Here is a 21,184-nt window from a genome sequence, read left to right as displayed (position 1 = left end):
AGTTGAGTCAACATATAAATAAAATAATAATATAGTTGCCGTAAAAAATCGAGGAATTCTAATAAGGCGACAAAAATTAACGTATAATATATTTTAAAAATATTTTAGAATTTTAATTAAAAAGTGAGGATAATTTTGTCAATATAAGAAAAATAGATTTTATCATAACTCTTCTCCTTCCCCTCCCCTCCCCTCCAAATCCATCTGATTCAGAGGGAACAAAAAATTGCTTCACGGGGGAATCAGATTACCTCCAATCACCTCCACTCATAAAAAATTTAACCAAACATACTTAACTTAAAATATTTCTCCCTCCCCTCTCTAAAACCCTCCAACCAAACGAACCCTCAATAGGACACAAAAAAGAAGAAAAAGCTCCTTCCAAAGACCACACTTGTGATGATAATCGATTATCAGAAGAAGCTGTTGTAAACAGTTCATCTTTCCCTTCCTCTAAGTTGGATGCTTCCAAACCATAAATTGAAGCCGAGAAAAGAAATCCGATGAAGAAAAGCCGTTCATATTGCAAGATCCAGCCAAATCAGATACTATATTGGTTGTGCTTGTGCATGATATTTGATGTAATATTCTTGAAAGTTTGAATACATTAGTTTGTTGAAATTAAATTAAGTACAAAAAGATGAATGCAAATCATGTTATTAGAATTTAGTAACCATTGTATTTGTGTGAATTTATAAAAAGCAGGAGATAACAAAGGTACGTTTACCAGCAAGTCTACCGAGTCTCTGTCTTCTGTGTAGTCCTTGACTCATCACCAAGAGGCATATCGAACACTAGAAAAAGATTTAATGATGGTAAAAAAACTCAGTTTACTGCTATCATCTTTTTACAATTATGATCGACATTAATTTGGTTTTTCTTGTTTTGCAGATTCACAAACTTCGCCTTGCTATTGCCTCTAAAGGCACATTAAACGACTCTTTGCCGCAATTAGCAAGAAAGTTGTACAATTTAGAGGTATAGAAAAGATTTCTATTAATAATATCCACTTTTACAAGATCCTAATCATTTGAGTTGTTTTACCGGTTCATTTCTTACTCGACACTTGTTATGGCATCAAAACTGCCTTCTATTCTCAACATAACCTTTCATATCTTCAGGAAAGAACTGGTTGGCAAATCTATGCGACATATATTCTCTTTGTGACCATAATTTTTTATTTATTTGTTTACTTATTTATTTATTTATTTATTTTGTCAAGGCATCAATCGAAACAGTTGATTTTTTGACACCTTGTAATCTTGGAAGTTCTATTACATACACATATTTGTTCAGAGAAGCCTGTGCTGAAGTCGGTTGTTCCCGTTTCATATCTTTTCTTATTTTTTACATGTATTATATACTCTTCTTTTAACTGCTAACTTACTTCTTTATCCATCTATCTATGGTGAGGAAATCAGGGAAGTAGTTGTTAAAATGTAATTCCTTGTGTCGAAAAGATTTGATTTGATTTAGAAGTGTGGAAAGAGTGACTTGATTTATATCTAAATAAATTAGATTTGATTTAGTTCCAAAATATGTATTTTGGGCTTTTATAGTTTTGGGCATTGGCTTAGAGAGCAAACTAACCTAAATCTATAAATAGAGGGAGTAACCCTATTTTTGTAATCAAGTCAATTAACTTCTATTCACAGAATTTGCAGTTGCAAGTGAATAATAAAGTTTTCCACAGTTTGTGGGCTGAGAGAAACTCTGCAGAAAATCATTGTCTTTCTTTCTTTTATATTGTTCATCGTTATTGTGTGGTGATATCAACCTTGTTCATCAAGATTGGTAGAAATTCATCATAGGCTTTGGTGGATTTCCAACATCTGGTATCAAGAGCTCCGATTGACCAGTTTAAGAAAAGAAGAAGAAAATCACAATGGCGGTGAATTATGGGAATGGAAATTATCCAGCAAGTCTACCAATTCTGAAAGTAGATAACTATAAGAATTGGTGCAAACAGATGAATGTTCTATTCAGGTGTCAAGGTCTTTGGGATCTTGTAAAGGATGAAGTAGAAGAGCTTGAAGAAGACGCTATAGAAGAAGAAAAGGAAGAACACGAAGAATTGGAGAAGAAGAGTTATAAAGCACTCTTCATAATTCATCAATGTCTGGGTCCAGACAACTTCAAAAAGGTTAGTGATTCCGAATATGCAAAAGAAGTTTGGGAGATTCTTGAAAAGTCTTTTGGAGGCGCTGAGAAGGTGAAAGAGGTGAGGTTACAAACTCACAAAAGAACGTATGAATTGCTTCAGATGGAAGATAGGGAAAGCATAACTGATTTCTTCACTAGGGTTAAGAAACTAGTAAATCAAATCAAGATATGTGGAGAAGCGTTAACAACAAGAGTCGTTGTTTCGAAGATCTTGAGGTCTTTGGCCCCTAATTTCGACCACGTGGTGGTAGCCATAGAAGAGTCGAAAGATTTGTCGAAATTGACAAAAGAAGAGCTTCAAGGGACGCTTGAATCTCATGAACAAAGAATGGCTGAAAGAGCCGCATGCAAGTCGAAGAGTGATATGGATCTGCAGGCTCAATCAACAAAAGAAAAGAAAGGTAAAGGAAGCTGGAATATAAATATAGGTATAGGTGGCTACAACAATTCGACTAGTCGAAATCAGCAAGAAGGAAGCTGATCGAATCAGATAAAGCCCTCACACCAAGGCAACCAACTAGGTGGTGTTGCAGGTAGAGGAAGAGGTGGTGGTTGAAAGCTTGAAAAAAGTCACATACAATGTTTCAATTGTCAGAAGTATGGTCATTATATGAGTGATTGTCCAGAGAAGCGTGAGAATCAAGAAAGTGATGCAAATTTTGCAAAACATGAAGAAGAAGAAGAAGAGATGTTGCTGATGGTCACAACAAGAGATGAAGATAAAATCAAGGACCAATGGTACTTGGATTCAGGATGCTCATCACACATGTCTAGAAGGAAAGATTGGTTTGTCAACATAAAGCCCTCAATGAAAAACATGGTGAAATTCACAAATGACAATACTCTAGCAGCTGAAGGAAATGGAGACGTTATGATTGTGAGGAAATATGGCAAGAGGTCAGTGATCTCGAATGTGTTGTACATACCAGGCATGAAGAGCAATTTGCACAGCATTGGGCAATTGGTCGAAAAGAACTACAAAGTGACGATCAAAGACAAGATGATGAGAGTCGTCGATGCAAGTGGAAGGTTAATCTTGAAGGTTCCTATGTCTCAAAATAGAATCTTCAAGATTGAATTCGATGTGATGGAATACAAGTGCCTTTCGACTGCAGCTAGCAGAGATGAATGGATGTGGCATTATCGACTAGGTCATCTCAACTTCAAAGACATCAGAGACTTGAAAAGAAAGAATATGGTTTCAGGACTGCTAGAAATCGACATTCCAAACGAGGTATGTGAGGAATGTGTGCAGGCGAAGCAGCACAAGAATAGCTTCAGCAAGGATGCGGGAAGCAAGTCGAAGGCTATTTTCGAAATCATATACTCTGATGTATGTGGTCCTATCCAGGTGGATTCGATGGGAAAACTGATCAATAAGAAAAGTGAAGTGATCGAGGTATTTGTCAAGTTTAAATATATGGTTGAAAGACAAAGTGGTCGAAAGCTCAAAGTTTTGAAAACTGACGGTGGTGGAGAGTATGTGTCGAAAGACTTTGTTGCATTATGTGAAAAATAATGGATTGTGCATGAGGTGATCATGTCATCCTACACTCCACGGCTGAATGGAATTGTTAAAATAAAGAATCGAACCATCATGAATATGGTGAGAAGTATGTTAAATGGCAAGCATTTACCTAAAGAGTTTTGGGGTGAAGCTGTGTCGACCGCAACATATATTTTGAAGGAATTATATTTGATTTAGTTCTAAATAGATTATATTTGATTTAGTTCTTAAATAGGTATTTTGGGCTTTTATAGTTTTGGGCATTGACTTAGAGAGAAAGCTAACCTAAATCTATAAATAGAGGGAGTAATCCTATTTTTGTAATCAAGCCAATTAACTTGTATTCACAGAATTTGCAGTTACAAGTGAAAAATAAAGTTTTCCACAGTTTGTGGACAGAGAGAAACTCTGCATAAAATCATTGTCTTTCTTTCTTTTATATTGTTTATCATTATTGTGTGGTGATATCAATCTTGTTCATCAAGATTGGTAGAAATTCATCATAGGTTTTGGTGGATTTCCAACAGTAGCTACACATTCTCTCTTAGATCATCCACATGTTGGTCGATACTATCAAGTACAAAGGTCTATTATTTCTTGACAAAATTGTCGTATTATTGTAACTTATGTATCCTGTATCAAATTTTTATTTCCTTATGTTTGTGTATTAGCTTAAAACATTATGGCATTGTTTGATTCATGTAGCTGACCCTACTTAGTAGGAAAAGACATGGTTGTTGTTGTATGTTTCTACACTAATTATGCATTCTATCGTTTTGACCATCCCACACTTACAACATCTAGGTTGAGTCACAGAGAATATTTTATGATTTTGAGGGATTTATTGTTATAAAAGAGAGCGAAAGTGTCATATTTCAATGTTGTCCCATACATTTCATTCATTTGGACATGCCTTGTTTTAATCTAATGCATTAATCGTTCAATCGTCGCATTTTTTCTTTCATATTTTACTCAACAACTTTTATCAAACAATATTCACATTTCACCTACTCAGCACTTTTATAACGATAAATCCCTCTATCTAGGTGTTTTAAAAAAAAATTAACTCTCATTCATGACCTTACTTTTTGCCTGCATTCACATTTATTATTATTATTATTATTTATTTAAATCTTTTATTCAAATATTTTCTCATGATAAATTTTTTTTAATTAGTATTCACATTTTTGTTTTTATTTAATAATAATTAATGTTAGAAAAATAAAATCAAAATTGAATAATTAAGTTAATTTATTTGTCTGTTGCTAAAAATTTCGTGGAATTATGAAACTCAATCCATCACTCAATGAGGCCCAGGGGCAAGATTGACCTTTTTGAAAATTGATAAAACCCTAGGGCTATGTTTGGGAGTTTGGAGGGGAAGGGAGGGGAGGGCTTTGAAAAATAGGAAGAATTTGGTGAAAAGGCTAAAAAGATTTTGGGTATGAGGGTTTTGGAGGGTTTGAGTTTATTCATAACATCAAAAACCCCATAAAATGGGGGAACTCAAAAATTGTATTGTAGAAGGGTTTTGGAGGGTTTTGAAGGGCTTACATAAATTTTCCAAATATCTTTTAGGTTGTTATAGTATTATGAAAATTAAAAATTTATTAATTATAATGACTCTTTTATCATTCTAAACAAAATTATTTTTTTAAAAAATGTCAAATAATTTCCTATATTTTTTTAAAATTTCATTTTTGGAAGTCTTCCCCTCCCCTCCCCTCCAAACTCCCAAACATAGCCTAGTTGATTGCATATTTAAAGTTAAGTTGCATGCATATTTAGGGGAGGCGAATGAGAAACAAGATGGTCGCGGCACACTCATATTCATCCTGCTCCCAATTCTAAAATTTTAAAAAAATTAGTAAAAAAACAATAAAGGAAAGGAGAGGGGTTTGGACTCTGGTCTTCGAGATTACTGCCCTCTCTCATTTCTCTTGGATTCAACATAGAAGAAAGAATGAATCTCCTTTTTCTTATTCATTGGTGATCTGAGAAAACCAAAACAAACAAACCACTTCTCCACCATTAAAACAACCACCATTTCTTCACCTCCAAAACACCTCCTTCATCTTCTTCTTTCCTATCAAACAACATACTACCACCTTTATTTACGACCATACCCCCATTCTCGTGTTTCCTTCTATCACCATAAACTCAGCTTCAACATCCCAACAGTTAAAATCCAAGCTTCCACCACTAGACCAACAATATCACATAATCGCTTTAACGATATCACCAATCACCACTGTCCACCTTCTGCACTCACCTAACAAATAACCATGAAATAACACTAACACCCAACACCATTGTTTCAAGCTTCTCACAACCACCTTCGGTAACTCACCACAACCGTGTTGTATCCTTCAGCTCCTCGCCGTCGTTCGCAACTCAACAACTAAACTTCACCGAAAAATCATCTCAACCACAACATCTTCTCCTCCGACGACATAACTCAGCCGTGACAACAACAACTCACTGCTGTCGAATCCTCACTTTGCTCCGTCGGAATCGTAATCTCTCTGTCCTTTCTGTTTTTCATTTGCTTCATTGGTTTGCTTTCCTTGATGTTGTTTGTTTTGTGTAAAAATCGTTGGATTTTGTGTTATTTTCTTATTTATTTGAGATTTGTTGTTGTTACTATTTGTTTTTTTTTTTCAAGAAATAAAGAGTGGTATCAAGAGGGGGAGAACATAAGTAGAGAGGAGAGAATGTTGTTATTTTTTTTTTTCTTCAACTTTTCTTTTTTTTTTATCATTTTATTTTTTTTATCATTTTTATTATTACAAGAAAAAAAATATGAAGGTACTTGTTTTCAGGCAGAGAGAGAAAGTGTATTTCCTTTGTAAATGATTGCAATGTGACTTATTCAAAAATGGTTTTAATTAGTGACGGTCACGTGTTTGCTATGCAAAAGGAAGGAAACCGTTTCTTTTTTTAGAAAAATTCTCATGTGCATTTATTTTAATTTTAACTTTTGAGTCTTGCTATCTTGTGCCCCAATGGCACATGATAAGGTATAATTAATGATAGTTGATTTAACCTATTTATTTATGATAATTAATTATAGTAATTAAAACATTAAATTTTTGTTTGCTAAGGATGACTAGGACTAAATTACCCTTTGAAATAAAATAGCTACATTAGGCCTACTTTTATTTTATTTTTTCTTTTCAATTTTAAATTAGCTTAAAATTAATTTGCTTTAAATTACAATAATATATTGCTGCAAATTAGAGTTACCTGAAAATTTTTAGTACAAAATTAAAATGCTTTAAAGTATAATAGTGTAGCAAAATAAATTACAGTTCTAAATATATCATTCAGATACAACTTTTTTTAATAAAAATTATCTAAAATAAAAAGCGAAAGATTAATGGTTGGTCTTCATACATATATCATCATCTTTCTTCCTGTTATAAAATTAAAAACAAAAAATATAAAAACATGCATTTAATATTTTAATTACAGTGTCTATGCATTTAATATTTGAATTAGTGTCTAACTATTACATGTTTCAAAATAAAATAAGTGAGACCAATAGTCATTTATTCTTCCTTAACTTGTGCCCCAAGGGCACAAGATAGCATTGCCCTTAACTTTTTTTTAATTTTGACTTTTGTTATCATTTAGTGTTTTATTATAAATAATTATAATGGCTTTGTTCTGCTTATTATGTGTAGTTAATGAATTCTACCCACTTTTTCTTGAAAAATTCTACCGTTCAGTCACAAAAATGACTTCTTTTACTTACGTGAATAATAATGGCTTTGTTCTAGTATCTATCATTTGGTCGTTTGGATTTACATCTCGTTGTGAAAACTTCTTTAATTATATTTAATGAGGGAGTGAATGACACAATTTTTGAAGACTTTATGATTAGAAATGCAAGCAATAATATATATACACGAATACAAATTGTACTCAACAAAGATATATTATAAGAATTTCCCAACCATACCAACATGTCTACAATTCTACCCTTCATGAAATCTAATGGACAATGGTTCCATTCATAGAAATTACAAAACACTTTTTGTTTCTGCTTATTGCCTAGAGCTAACCACCATCAGGAAAACATCTTCACATAATGAACTATTTCTTCGATATCTTGTATTCCATTCACACCCATATCACTGCAGCTCTCTTTGTTGAGCAGTGTTTACTCATAATTTCCACAATATTCGTTTAATAGTTGCCACAGTCTGACCCAACCAATGGTTCCAACCCTAGCCAAGCCAAAATCATCTCCCACACCCTCTTGATAATTCATAGTTTAGAAAAAGATGATGTAGGTCTTCACCATGCAAATAACCAATTACACATAAACTCATAGTATGTGCTCATATGATGGATTTTTTTAATAGTCGACTGTAAAACTTCCAGGCATGGTCTGAAACTGGAGTTATAGATTCTATGGTGATTGTGTTGGAGATTCGAAAATTTCAACAAGCTCTACTTTCAGCTACAAAGCTGCAAGCTCTAATGGTGCTATTTGACGAGAATCAGTTTGAATCAAATATCTTTAAAAAAAACAAAGTACTGTCCCAGGTAAGATTTTCATTGAGCTATGTTTTTCATTTGTGGAGTTGTGTGTGGGTTTATGCATACAACCATGGACTAAACTATTATATATTTAAGAAAGTTGAAATATTGTATTTATAATTAGTATCCATCCTATTGTATTGATTTACTCATTTTTTAGCTCACTCTCTCCATAATTAGTAGGGTTGATTAGAAGACTCAGAATAATATATATGTATATATAGGTCTTGCGCTTTATTTGTTAATGTAGCATCATTGGTTTGTTAGTTTTGAACGTGATGATTTGTTAGTTTTGAACGTGAAAGTATTTACAATGGAAGGAAAAATTGCTTTGTTATTGGAAGTTTGTAAGTAGGAATAATATTTTTTACCTGGCACTCATACAGTCCAGTCTCCACCTTCATGGGCTGTATTTTTATTTCTGGATGCCATTTCCAAGAGGGTTCCATTTATGAACTGACAGGTACATCTCTAATTGTAGATGTCAGTTAGTCTCAGTTTTCGTCTTGCCTTCACTAGGTATGGCTTGTGGTCGTTACATTACATCAAACCATCTTCAACACATTAGATTGTTTAGATATCAAAATGGTAGGCCTTTTACACATGTGTATAAGAAGAGCGTTAGAAAATGCACTAGTAAAACAGTTAGTAAGAATGGATATGAGGAATAATTAGTCAGTTGTGGAATTAGGAGGAAGAGTAACTAACTCCTTAGTCTCAGTTTTCGTCGTGCAACCTACCATTGTCGCCACTGTTTGTTGCATATTCCGACGAGTCGTTGGTTAATATTTGTAGTGCTTAGTTTGTACCTTGCATTATGTGTTTCCACAATTTTGTGTTATTTATCTTTTTTTTTTTTCTGATTCACACAATTCTAATTCTATGAAGATTGATCCATCCATTTTCACCAACTATATTAGTGCCCCACTATCAAATGACTAGTTGGGCAAAAAGAACTATGATATGTGGGTTGGGCAAAAACAACTATGATATGTGGGTCTACACCACCAAACTTGCATTCTAGGAACATGAAGACCATGACTCTGAGATAGCCAATTTTATATGTGAGGCAAACCATTCTTGATAGAACAAGATTGGTAGTAGTGTCATATAATTCACTCTTCATCTTTCTCTAAAGCAGATCTTTCATGTCTATAGACTTGTCAACTGTTTGAGAGCAACCAAACTCCTTCATCCTAATCATTCTCAACTTGTATACAAGGTTTTCCATAACCTCACGAGTACCAGTTTCCCTAGGAGTCTTGATGGTTTCACATCCCTACCATGGTACTTCATATGTGACCTGTCTTTTACATGCTGTTAGTTTTGTATGGGTTACTTAGGAGTATCCCTTGATTTGTGAACATGTCTTTTGCTCTGGTTTATACCTCTGCCTGGTCTCTCAAAGCAACAATTGTTATCTAATGGGACTTGAAAGAAAACTTAAATATAGAACAGAGGAAGCAATTTTTTTTAACACTCTTACTTCATATATTTGATATTTGAAACAAGTACATGGAACATGCCTTTTATAGGCTTTACATGCTAAACATCTTAGACGTTAAGTAATACAATAGGAGGTTCATCACTAGGCGGTAATCACTTGATCCAATAGCATGCTTTTCTTGATGATGAAGAGTTACACCTCATACTACATTTTACTTAGTGGTTAAGAAAAACGATGAAGAGTTCACTTGGTCCATGTACATGTTTTAAAACTATTCTTAACCACTAAGTAAAATGTAGAATGAGGTGTAACTCTTCATCATTAAAAAAAGCATGCTATTGCACCAAGTGATTAACCGCCTATTGTATTACTTAATGTCTAAGATGTTTAGCATGTAAAGCCTATAAAAGGCATGTTTCATGTACTTGTTTCAATTATCAAATTATAAGAAAAGAGTGTGAAGAAAAATCTACATCTTCTCCTCTTAGTTATTTTGGTTTATATATTTATATTTTAGTCCCATTTGATATTAAATTGGTATTAGAGCAGGTTAGGTCCTGCTAGTGTAAGTGTCAAAAATATTTTTAAGTGTGTGAGGAACAAAAGAGTTCTCATTATGTCAAAAACCGTTGTGAGTATTTTTTTAAAGATATGGCAAATTACAATTTTGTCTGGTCCAGTCCAAAATTAACCGCACATTTAGATTTTAGTTACTGGAAACGGTTGATGACAACACATTTAAAAGCTCACAATGTTTGGAGCTTTGGAAACATATGCGAAGAAAAAAACAACTAATGATTCAGGATCTTACCATGACTAAAATCACCAATCCCGTCCCACACCTTCTACTATTTGAGAAAACAGACGCCACGACAGTACTTTGTCTAAATGTTAATATGATTTAAATATCTGGTGAAGAGTCTTTTGACCACAATAACAATGAATCATAATGACCTTACAAGCCGATTTTGTAGGGATGAGTTAAGCCCAATCTACACATTCTAAGATGGTATTAGAGCATTTCCTGGATCATTTCTTGGGCTTCCTGTATCGTCTATGCTTCGACCTCATTGAGGTCCGAGCTTGAGGGGGTGTGTTGGAGTTTCCACCTTCTTTGGGGTCTGCCTCTAGTTTCCTAAATTACGGCATTTGGCTTGTCTTTGTCGCAGTCTCAAACCCCTTCATTGTGTTATGAAGGGAAATATTTAGTCTCACATTGCTTAGAGATATGACTTCTATTGTGTTTATAAATGGGGGAAATTCTCACCTTACAAACTCTGAACTCACTTTTCCGCATTAATTTTTTAGTTGGTTCATGATATTGATAGTTTTTTCAAGAGATACAGACATTTACAATAGAGTTATAAATTCTCTCTTTGATGAAGAAATGTCAAGGTTAAATCACATTCAACACACCCCCACGCCCAGACCTCAATAAGGCTGAAGCGTGGACGATGCGGGAAGCCCAAAGAGTGATCTAGGATAAGCTTCCACCCTCCTCAAACCCAACACAATGAAGGTGTTGGAGTTGTAATGAAGGCAAATGCCACAATTAAGGCGGGAATTTTAAGACACTCCCTCACGTTTGGGGGTGTGTTAAAATTCTAACCTTTATAATAGAGTTATAAATTCTATCTTTTATGAAGAAATGAAGAAATGTTAAGGTCAAATCACATTCAGCATGCCCCCACGCCCAGACCTCAATGAGGCTGAAGCGTGGACGATGCGAGAAGCATAAACTTCTAGTGTTGGGGTTGTAATGATGAAGGCAAGCCAAATGCCACAATTAAGGCGGAAATCTCAACACACCCCCTCTCTGAATTTTGGGTTGGGTCTAACTCATCCCTACAAAACCGACTTGTAAGGTGAGGATTGCCATCATTTATAAACATCACACGGACCATATCTCTTAGCAATATGAGACTAAATTTACCCTTTCAAATCTAACACAATACACCCCCTCACGCTCGAACCTTTAAGAGGCTGAAGCGAGGATGATGCAAGAAGACCAACAACGAATTTAGGATAGACTCTGATACCATTTCAGAATTTTGGATTGGGCCTAACTTATCATTACAAAACCGATTTGTAAGGTAGGGATTGCTCTCACTTATAAACATAACACATGTCATATCTCTTAGCAATGTGAAACTAACTCCACCCCTTCAAACCCAACACAATGAAGGTGTTTGGAGGCTGCAATGAAGGCAAGCGAAATACCGGAATTAAGACAACTAGAGGTGGGTTGTAATAAGGCGGGAATTTAACAATCTAAAATAATATTTTCAGGAGGCATGCTGCTAAACACTTAGAAATATCTTATTGGATGATTGTTCTTCGGTTAATAGATAATCAATATCTTTATTTTAATTCTTTATTAGTTTGCAATTTAGATCTTTATTGACTTAGACATCTTCGCTAAAAGATTATTGGGCTTGATTTGATTTTCATGGAGTAGAAATGATGTTAAACTTCTGACACGTGGAGAAGTCATGCTTGAACTTTCTTATGATCTGCATTTGTCTTTTGTGAAATGGATTATATCTAACCAGGTTAGAGACATTAGCTTGAATTGATTTCTTTTTGTTTTTTCTTATTTTGAATAAAAAAATAGAAAGAAATCAAATCAAACTAATATGTCTCTTACCTGGTTAGATATAATCCATTTCACAAAAGCCAAATGCAGATCATAAGAAAGTTCAAGCATGACTTCTCCACGTGTTAGAAGTTTAATGTCATTTCTAGTCAATGAAAATAATATTTTCAGAAGGCATGCTGCTAAACACCTAGAAATATCTTATTGGATGATTGTTCTTCGGTTAATAGATAATCAAAATCTTCATTTTAGTTCTTTATTAGTTTGCAATTTAGATCTTTATTGACTTAGACATCTTCTCTAAAAGATTATTGGGCTTGATTTGATTTTCATGGAGTAGAAATGACGTTAAACTTCTGACACGTGGAGAAGTCATGCTTGAACTTTCTTATGATTTGTATTTGTCTTTTGTGAAATGGATTATATCTAACCAGGTTAGAGACATATTAGCTTGATTTGATTTCTTTATGTTTTTTCTTATTTTGAAGAAAAAATAGAAAGAAATCAAATCAAGCTAATATGTCTCTTACCTGGTTAGATATAATCCATTTCATAAAAGCCAAATGCAGATCATAAGAAAGTTCAAGCATGACTTCTCCACGTGTTAGAAGTTTAATATCATTTCTACTCAATGAAAATCAAATCAAGCCCAACAATCTTTTAGCTAAGATATCTAAGTCAATAAAGATCTAAATTGAAAACTTTTAAAGAATTAAAATGAAGATATTGATTATCTATTAACTGAAGGGCAATCATCCAATAAGATATTTCTAGGTGTTTAGTAGCATGCCTCCTGAAAATATTATTTTAGATTGTTAAAATTTCCGCCTTTATTATAGTCCACCTCTAGTTGTCTTAATTGCGGTATTTGGCTTGCCTTCTTTGCAGCCTCCAAACACTTCATTGTGTTGGATTTCAAGGGGTGGAGTTAGTTCCACATATCATAAGAGATTTTAATAATATACATGGTTATGAGTTGTCTTTATTTGAATGGTTTATTGTATGAGTTTCTTGATAAGTAGAGAGTAGAAAGGTGTGCTTTGTAATATTGAGTTTATGGATATAAATAACGCTCTTCAAACAAAACGTGAATTAAAAAATTCTCAATAATTTTTTTTTTGAACAATTTATAATGAGTTTGGATTTAACTCACTCCTACATAACAATTTGAATCCATCTTAACATTTGGATTTTGGTCTAATTCAACTTACAAAACCAATTTATCTGGCGAGGGATGCTTCCCATTATAAACACTTTTTCATCAAGTCATAAATCATATCTAATGTAGGACTGTTTAACAGAACATAGTAGATTACATTTAAATCGCATTACTTAGTCTAAGTAAGCATTATGCTCAACCAAAAAGTATATTTTTAGATGGCATTACTTAGTCTAAGTAAGCATTACTCTTCATTTGCTACTCCCTATATATAACTATTACTGGAAAACAATGGTTAACTTTTGTGAAAAATCAACTCATCCCTATTTTATCCAAACATATTTTGATATTGACTTTCAAAATCAAAAACGAAGAACTAAAAACTCACAAGTCACAATAAGATCTTCATCCTAACAAAACAAGATATAAAATGTAGAGGGGGAAAAAGTATTTATATCTGAATTCTGAACTGTATATGATAGGAAAGAAAATGTCCTTGGCAGTTTTTGCACTGCTTTCTCTATTATTTTAGCAAATGCTCAAAATCTATATTTCTATGTATTTTTAACCATTATATAATTTGATTGTTACTTGCTTTGTTCCCTAGCTGTGTTATCAAGTAATCGTGCTTAAACTCATTGGCCTGAGTATGATTAAGTCCTAATTGAATGTGGTAATTTGTCCCTCGTGCTATCAATACTTTTTTGTTACCTTTACGCTTGACATATTAGTGTCAATTAACATAACTGATGATATCAACATGTTTCTTTTGCATATGCTTCAATTATTCAGGGTGATTTCTTCCTACCGATAGCAATGTTGGACAATTTGAGAATTGTTATGTACCCAATCAGTTAGTAACCTTCAGCATTAAGATTATTGGCTTTCTAATACAGTAAACTTATCGATGCTCGTAGAAAATGATCTAACAATTATTTCTACATGAGAATTGGGATGCTTAAACTTATATCTCACAAACATAATCTTATTAAAAGTGGGACGTATGGCCTTCATGGTAGCACAGTGCAATCTGATTCAAAAGACAATATTACATTAACATGTTTAAATTACCCTCGGGTTCGATATCTTGAACTTAAGAAGGAGAAACATGTTGAGAGAGAACCTAGTCATGTTTCTATCGGATGCTACGGCAACACAATTTAGAAACCCCTCCATATTGATTTGATCGACTGTTCTTTAAAGCAAGTTGGGTTGCCCTCAAACATGAATAGATGAAGTCTTCTTGGTTCGTAAATCAAATTGAATATCACTTGTTTTGTTTAATTCAAAAGCTAGACAGGATTTGGCAAAAAGAATTATATAAACAGGATGGTCTCCAATCCTTCCAAAAAATATTGAACATGATTATTATGTACATAAATTTTGCAGTTTTATTTAATTCCCCACCTCCCTAGTTTTTTAGGATTTTGATGTACATTAGTGTCATGATGTAAATATGTATATATAGCTTATGAATTGTTTTAATTCATTTAGCTTAGGGAAAAGTGGCTGCTAATAAAAAAAATCCACACACTTTTTATATATATATATATATATATATATATATATATATATATATATATATATATATATATATATATATATATATATATATATATATATATATATATATATATATATATATAGAATTTGAGTATTTATATTTTAATCTTATAATTTACATTTTAACCTTTGTTTACATGAATTAACGGGAAAAATGGGCTTTTCCATTTGTTTGGACATAAATTTACTAGAGAGTAAAGGGTGAGATGGAAAAGAAGATCTTATAATTACATATTTTGAGTAAGGATTTGATTTATAAAATGGAAAGTATACATTAAAGTCTCTTTGGTTCAAAGGAGGGGGAAGAGAGAGAAAGAATGTGAGTTATTTTAATTAAATATATGTGGTTCAAAAGACAGCTTAGGGGAAGAAGTTTTTTTTCACCACCTATTTAGTCAGGTTTGGGATCAGATTCTAGCATAAAGTGGTTGCAGTTTCTTTTAAAAAAAATTAATTATAAATATATTTAATTTTTAAGAAGAGAAATTAATTTTAAAATTAATTTACTTTTTTTATCTTTAAAATTTTACAACTTTCATGTTAAATAAAGTTCTCATGGGTGAGATCACTTTTAATTATATTTTACAAAAGAGAAATTCTCATTTATAAACAATACAAATAATCAAATACAATATTTAATATTTTAAAAAAATTAATACAAATAAAAAAACATGATAAATATAGAATTGCAGTATGAAATTCAAGGAATAAAACAATAATAATAAAAATAACAAAATAAAACATATATAAAAAAATCATAATTATAAAAATTATGAAGTTGTAATGAAAAACTAATTGTCAAAATGATGTTTATTTGAAAAAATGGAATGCAAAACACAAATTAGAATTTTATAAAAAAAACATAGGTTAATTTCATTAGCATAATAAATTATATTTTAGCATCACTTTTTCCTTTCTAAAAAATTTCAATTTAAAAGAATGAAATATCACTCTACAAGAAATTTTGATTTCTCCATCTCTTAAAAAATGGAATTAACAATTTTCACACAGTACTTGGTACTTGGAGAGTTTGGTTGTCTTTGAGATAAGACAATTTTTTAGTTATATGAATTCATTTTACGTATGAATATTTATTATAGGGTTAATAGTAATTTCTTCCCTGTAATGTTAGCGAATTTTGCTTTTCCCCCTCCCTACCTTTTGACAACGGTTTATTAAAAAAAAACGTTGCCAAAACCTGTCTTTGGCAACGGTGGGAGGTAAACCGAAACACGTTCATATTACAAGGGGTAAACTACTATTAACTCTTTATTATATTTTATTTAATTAGTTTTTAGTTATCAAATACATTTTGTATATATAATTTCTTTTTGTTGTTTAATGTTGTATATATACGAACATTTCTTGTCCATTTGTGACAGGCGTGTTCGTGTTTCTATCATTAGCTTCCCACGAGTCACCAGATGGAGGATCATAGATTCACATCTAGAAGGTATTCTAGAGTACAAGCAAAGGATTGATACGTTGACTGTAGATGATGTCATTTAGACACTCTATATATAACATAGAGTGCATCGGGATTTTGATGATATTGCCTTATTTTTGGGTTATTTGCGATGGAAGATTTTAGTGGCTAGATATTTACCTAAGAGGTGTTTGCGTCTGTTTTCGGGTTATTTGCGATAGGAGTTTTGATATGTTCAAGGCATCATTCGACCAGTCCCGATTATGCCATCTAAGGGCATTCATAGATGAATGTGCAATTTCTTAGGTAGTGTGAGGATGATTACTTAGAGTGGTACGCTATAGTATCACACCCTTGCATTATCTCACACGTGGAGCCTGCTGATGATGCTGGAGCTTTCCATGATGGAGGACCTTCAAATAATGAGTCACTGCCTCCAACTGGTATGACTGTCACATCCACCTCGATCAGACTGTTTGCTTCGTATCGCTGATATATATTTCACATGACTTTTAAATCTTAATTCGTCTTCAACTCAAACTTAGTGAAACTAATATTTCCTTCATTATCGATATTGGTGGAATATACTCGATCTTAACCACCTTTTTGTTGTATGTATGGTGCACAAGATTAGTCAATTTAAATTTCAGAGCATCAAGAGGAGTGTTATGTGTGAACCTAAAATCAATTGGAGGTTGCATGTCATTGAACTACACCAACGCATGATACTGATATTGAAACATTCTCATATGTTACTTTAAGAGCATATGATGCATATTTATATAAGTTTGGAATCATTATAGATCATATAAAATTATCGATGCAATTACAATCGTATAAAAGTGTTGCAAAATCACAACTGTTAAAAATAATATAGAAATTTTTAAGGTTATTTGAAATATTAGATAATCTATAGAGATTTAGAAAAACGACAAACTCTTTTTTTTTTTATAAACTAATTAATTAATTAACACTTTCAGATTTTTCAAAATTATAAAAAACATCTAATAATCTCTAATGCTTTTGAAGAAGATAACACCATCATATTTTTTTTTAAATGGTAAAAATGTCTTCTAGATTTCTCTATTGACCTACGGAAATTTTTGAATGCCTATTGCATTAAAATTAGCATACTAGATATTTTAAACACTTTTTTTGACTTTTTTTTATATTATGAAAAATTAGAAAGTGTTAGATCTAATTGGTTTGGAGATGACCAACTTTCACATACTCTAGACTGCAATGCGAGATGATTCTAGATATATATACACATCAAATATAAGTATGCTTTAACTTTCAAGTTTTTACCATCAACTTATATATTTTTATTATTGAACCTATATATCTTGATGTTGAAATAATAAATTAAAAATATTTAATTTTCATTTATTTATCAGCAAAAATTAAAGTAAATAGATATGCATAAATATAATATGTGATCCACACCACATGTTTTATAAAAAAAGAAATCAATGGTCATCATGGCTTTAAGCTTTAAGCCGCAATAAAAATAAAATAATAGAAAGAAGATTTTTTTTCATAATCCAATCAAATTTCAGATTGTTGGACTTTTTCGGTGGTAATAATCCTCATTACATACATGGACACTATCCAGAAGATTAAATATTAAACATAGAGGTATAATTGATCCGGTTTGGATCGAATTTTGATAAAAAAATTGTCCGAACTATATCTATCCATTTGGTTTGATTTAATTTTTTTTAGTGTTTTTAAAAAATGGAAAGAACCAAACATTATTTTTTTTCAAACATTATATAAATTTGTGTATTCACAACTATCATTTTTTTTAGAGTATTTTCTTTTTTTAAATTTTTTAGATAATATATTTTATAAAATTTTGTTCATTTACAAATAAAAGAACTGTAGCAATAAAAGGTTATCATACACAAAAAATAACATTTTTTACACCTCAAACACACATAAAATCGAGAATCAAACCAAACCACCTCGACTTTTATCGATTTGATTTGATTTTTGAATCAAACCAGAAATAATTGGTTTATTTTTGTTTGAATTAGATTATCGATTTAATTGATTTTTTTTATTCGATTACACCCCTAATCAAATGTACATATGATAGTATTAACTACAAAATATTTTTAATAGGAAAATATTAGTAAAGCCAACTCAATTTAAGAAATTTAGGAAAATATTTTTAATAGGAAATTTAACTTTTTAAAAGAAATTTAAGAAATGTGATTTTGTTAAGCCAACTCAATTGATAGTTGTGTGACTGTAGAAGCCTAAAGTCGGACCTACGACAATTCTATATATTAGACAAAAAAAATTAAAATGTTCTTTTTTTAAAATAAACTTAATGACTTCTTTTAACTAATAGTACTATTCATGAGATAATTGTTTTTAGAATTTGACCAATTGTATTTATGCCTATTTTAAAATAATGTAAGAACGATTTTTTTAAGGAGTTAATTTAGTATTATAGGCAGCACATGTATGAGTATGAATACATGGCTCTGGATTCATATAGAATCGGGTGTTATCATTTGTGGTAGATGATCTGATCTAGATAAGAAACAACATTATAGTTAAAGATAGACTTAAATAGTATTTTTGTTCCTGTAAGTTAGCGTGTTTTTTGTTTTAGTCCTTTAATCTTTTTTTTGGTCTAAGTCCTCATATGTCCAATTTGCTTTGCAATCAGTCCTACTATCAATGGAACATTAAAAAAAGGTGAGTTGTCAAACGGTGATGACCTGGATAATTTTGTTTCATTTTTTTATTTTTCATTAACACATGTGGAATTGTTCTCTTTGCAGTTTATTAAATAAGGACTAAATGAAAAAAAAATACATTTGGTGTTCTTCTCCTTCACTCTCATCACCTTCAAGCATCGTCCTCATTCGCCGCACAGTCATCTTCCATTCATCCATGGCTTCTTATTCGTCTGCCAACTCTCATCACGTCCAAACACCGGTTTGTGGTTGCAACTTAAGCATGAAAATGTTTATGTCAAACTCCATTGAAAACCCTAAAAGGAGATTTTGGAAGTGTCAAAATGCAGGGTTAGTGTCTAGTTGCAAGTTATTCCTTTGGGACGATGAGCTTGAATGAAATCTAACTAATGATGTTAGAATTTCAATTGGGTGCAACTGCTCGGATATGTTGAAGGATTTAGGGTCCATTGTTAAGGACATTGAGATAGGCAAAAAGGCAAAGATGAAGATTAAGTCAGAGAAGGAGAAGAGAAAGGTGACTCTATTGAAGCTTTTGTTGGTTGGGTCATGGGGGTTCTTCTTTGCTTATCACAAATGGTGTTGAACCCATTTGTTTGTGTCTATTTGTTGTTTTTTTTAGTTTATTCCTTGTAACATTAATGTGTTTTGGAAATGGTCCTTGTATCATATGATCAATGCAAAAGATGTTTTAATTTTGGCTAGTATATGTATCACATTAAGTTGTTCATCCTGTTTTGAGTTGTGCATAGACCAAACTTGAAAATTTTCATGAAAGCCAATTTGGTAAAAGGCCACTTCAATTGTGCATAAAACAAACATAAAACAAACTTGATAATGCATCCATAACACACATTGTGTCATAAAGCTAAAGGCTTAAGCCGCATTATATGGTTGTGTCCAAAACATAAAGGTTAAATCTCCATGGCTAAAGCCATAATACAAAATACATAATACATAATGGTTGTAATCAAAATACATAAATGAAAATAACAAGTCTTAAACTGCATGTCTATAATTTCTATGGTTGTGCTGCACTGCTTCCTTTTCCCTTTAGCTTTTTGCATTTGAGTACTCTTGTTCTATCACTCCTCCTCAACTCCAACTTCCTTGCCACCTTTTGTTTGGTTTTTTTTCCTGCAAAGACACAATTAAAATAGATAGAGTTATGCAAATATCAATAAATTTGAGATTGACCCTGAACTAAATTTGTCAGTAACAATGTTAACTAGTTTAGGGGGCGCGGGAACAGGTACATTAGGTGTAGCCTCAACATCTTGAGTAGGTGCAGACAAAATGTAGTTTGGTTGTGAGTCACCAACTAATTGAGAAGTAATTACAGGTGCAGACCCAACAGTTGGAACATGGTCACTAACAACTTGAGGTGGAACATGGGAAGTGAGATCATTGACATTGGGTTGAGGTTGTGTTGTTTCAAAAGTTGCACAAAGATCTGCTGCAAGCATTTCAATCTCTTGGTCCACATCACATTGTGTTATTGGATGTTGTTCAGGTGGAGGATCATCTTGAGGTTGTTGCTACTCAATAGATGTTTCACATTCAGTTGGTTGTTTTGCTACAGTTGGTACATGTTGTGCAACATTTTTTTCTTTGGTTTTTCTGCATACAGAGTGATGCAATCAATATCAATTGCCAACAGCTAGTAAGAATGCATTATTGAGCTAAGATTTTACCTTTCTTTTTTGAGCTTCAGGGTCAGGAACCAGTACTTAACAACTCCTTGCATTGTGGCCATGTACACCACAGTTGATACAACAATATGAGGTTTGTGTCCTTCCATTGTCAGCAATACCATTATCAGCTTCACTATCATTAACAACATTTTCAGCTACAATATCATCAACATTTGCAGTTTCATCAACATTATCAACTTCAATATCATATACATTATCAGTAACATCATTATCAACATTAACATTATCATCATCATTAACTACATTTTCAGCTACAACTACAGCTACAACTAGTTTAAGCAGCATTTTCGTAGACCTCAGCAACATCCACATCACTAACCATCCTTGCATGCTTACATGATACAAT

The sequence above is a fragment of the Vicia villosa genome, linkage group LG5 (assembly GCF_029867415.1).
Source record: "Vicia villosa cultivar HV-30 ecotype Madison, WI linkage group LG5, Vvil1.0, whole genome shotgun sequence".
Lineage (NCBI taxonomy): Eukaryota > Viridiplantae > Streptophyta > Magnoliopsida > Fabales > Fabaceae > Vicia > Vicia villosa.
This window is presented reverse-complemented; position numbering follows the sequence as displayed.